This window comes from Heteronotia binoei, chromosome 9, assembly GCF_032191835.1.
Source record: "Heteronotia binoei isolate CCM8104 ecotype False Entrance Well chromosome 9, APGP_CSIRO_Hbin_v1, whole genome shotgun sequence".
Taxonomy (NCBI): Eukaryota; Metazoa; Chordata; class Lepidosauria; order Squamata; family Gekkonidae; genus Heteronotia; species Heteronotia binoei.
Window position 1 is genome coordinate 66626167 of NC_083231.1, and position 3297 is coordinate 66629463.

Sequence of the window (3297 nt, forward strand, 5' to 3'; positions counted from 1 at the left end):
GTGTCTAATTTAGTTTTGACATAATTATGATGGCAGAGATCCAGTATTCAATTAAGACACATCTCCTGTTAACTAATGGTTTAGTTCTGTGTCTTGTATCTGGGCTTTTAGCAGGGTTGAGATTGTGTGTCTATCTTGGCTTGGTTCCAGTTGCTGCAGCTGCTGCTATTGCATTCACTCTATCTTGATAAATCCCCCCCCCCCCTTTGGTACTCTCCTTAATTTCAAATTGTAAGCCAAAATGCCCTCAAAAGAGGTTGGGGAATTGACAGGTGGGCACCTATGGCTTAAAAAGGATCTAGAATCTATGTATACAGGATTCCACCTCCAGAAATTATTGCTTAAATTTACCAGGGACACTAATTAAGTAAAACAATTAAAAATTTATTGTAGAAAAATATAGAACACACATACAAGGTAATGAATACATACAACACACATACAGTCGTAATAAAAATAGAAAGAAATGCATAGATGTAACATAAGGATGGATAAACAGGGTGATAATTACTGATCGTAGTCTTCAAGGAAGGCTCCAATGGTGACGAACGAGGACAGGGGGAAGGGAGCCTCAACTGATCAGGAATTAGGGATGTATCTACACAGTGGAACTGGGGTACTGGTGTCTGGCCAAGCAAATGAGTAGACACTGAACTTTGGAAAGATTTGGGCTTTGTTTGTAAATATAATAAAAGATCCAAACTCCCCAGTTCTAAACTTTAGCTCCATTTGTATTTATTTCTATCTAACAATTCCATTTGTCTTCGTTTCAAATGGCACCAAATTATTCAGGATGGTGAAAATGCAAGTGAAAAATCACTTTTACAAAGTGATGCACCTGGGAGCAAAGTGATGTACATATATGTTAGAACACTAGAAACAGCACACCTATCATAAAGACCTAGCTACTAACAATTTCTATAATTGCTGCTACAGCAGAAATAGGTCTTGCTCCTAGTCGTATCTATGATCATGCAATTATTTGTTTATTTACAATGTGCACATGCTGGTACCAGAAAAATGCCCACAAGAAAAACCTCACAGTCATAAATGCTCACAGGGGGAAAGCCCATATTGAAAAATGCCCACATGGAAAAAAATCCCGTACAGAAAGGAGCCCGCACAGAAAAAAAGCCCACATGGAAATAAGCCCACATGGGAAAATGCCATGTAAAGCATCATAGATATTTATAATTGTGGATAATCATCCATCTCCATTTATGAGAATGAACAGATATTACCAGATCTCATTTTGGGCAGGAGCTCACATGAATGGAGCTCCAGAACTTCTATGTTTTATTGCGCTCTCTTTCTTATCCCTCCCCCCAAAAAATACTTGCTTCCGGGCTTCATTGGTCAAACCCCCTGTGAGAATTTTGCTGAACTCTAAGGATTTGACAAAATTTTCAATATTTTCCCTCATAAAAAATGAGGAAATAGACAAAACACATAAAGCAGACAAATAGAAATCTTTCTCATGTCACTGTGGCAACATAGTAGAAAGTAATTTTAAAAGTATGATAGGAATAAGGTTTTATTGCCCCTCCCCCCAGTTGGAAGAAAGAGACAAACAAAGTATATGGGTAAAAAAAACAGGGCAACTTTATTGAACATAACATGGCATGGGGCAACCTAACTAGCTGGACAAGCCAAGGGAAACACCAGACCCTTCCCTGTCCAGCAGGGTGAACCACCCAGCCCCCCGCAATAGCTGATTGATACCAGCTAATGCCGGGCCAGCAAAGGCCAGGAATACCCTCAACTGGCCAGACGCTGTATTCCAAAGCAGCCTGCCAGAGAAGGGAACCCTATAGCGGGCATGCGAGCAAAGAGCCATACAGCCCATCTGCTGTTCCATCCCGCCACATTCCCTGCAACAGGGAATAAACCGAGGCTGCTCACTGGTTACTTAACTAGTCAATAAAACTCCTGCCCAAAAGTTACCGAGCAAGAAAAAGAACTTCAAACCCAGTGCAAACAGTACAAGGTAAGGAAAACACATCCCAACTGGTGCCAATCACTGAGAAGAAAAAATTCCTACCTGGCCCCGTACAAAATGGCGACTGGAGAAGCCTGTACTATTGCAGGAAGGGAGCGTGGGCCGAAGAAAGTCCGGACAAACTGTACCACGGGAGGCGAGTTCGGGCTTAAGAAGCCCCGATCCACGCCCCCCCCCCCAACATCCCCGGATGAAGGAGGCTGTTTGCCTCTACTCCTTCCAGGGAGGCAAAAACGGCCCCCAGCCTAAGCTGTCATAAAGTGGCGCGGGTGGGAAGGGGTCGCATTGCCCCCCCCGGAAGAAGGGGTCGCATTGCCCCCCCGCATTGCCCCCCCAGAAGAAAAAAAACAAAGTATATGGGTAAACAAAACAGGGCAACTTTATTGAACATAACACGGCATGGGGCAACCTAACTAGCCAGACAGACCAAGGGAAACCCCAGACCCTTCCCTGTCCGGTGGGGCGAGCCACTCAGCCCCCGGCAATAGCTGATTGATACCAGCTAATGCCGGGCCGGTAAAGGCCAGGAATACCCTCAACCGGCCAGGCAGCGTATTCCAGAGCAGCCTTCCAGAGAAGGGAACCCTATAGCGGGCATGCGAGCAAAAAGCCATACAGCCCATCTGCTGTTCCATCCCGCCACATACCCTGCAATAGGGAATAAACCGAGGGTGCTCACTGGTTACCTAACTAGACAATAAAACTCCTGCCACCACAATGCCAAGCCTCAGCTCAGGCAATTGTGCCCACCGGTTGGCCTAAAGCCAAACGAAGCCCCAGATGCAGTTCATGCAAAAAGGCCCTGTTGCCCTTCACGGACAGGTGAACACCGTCCTGCCGATACAGGTCCACCACCTCAACCCTTATCGCAGGGTGCGGCAAATAAATGTCCAGGCCCAAACAAAGTGCCTTCTTAATCGCCCTGTTGGCCTTGCGCCTGGCTCGTTCAATCTCAGATGGATCCCATGCAGCCCTCCAGACCCTGCGAGGAAGAATGGCGGACCACACAATCAGCACCTCGGGCCACCTGCTCCGTATAACTCGCAGGTCCTTAATGGCCTGCAGTGAAACAGCCCTCCCTTTCAGCAAACCCAGATCGTTACCACTGAGGTGGATGACCAAAATATGTGGTGGAGGACCGTTCCTCCCTTGGAATAAGAGTGGCAGGAGCCCGGCCCATCACAGGCCACGCCGGCCCTGCCACTCAACCCCGGCCCACTCGCTGAGCCCCAACTGGGATCCAATTGGCGAACGTCGAGCCTGGTGGGCCACCCAAAACACCATGCTTTGGCCAGCGA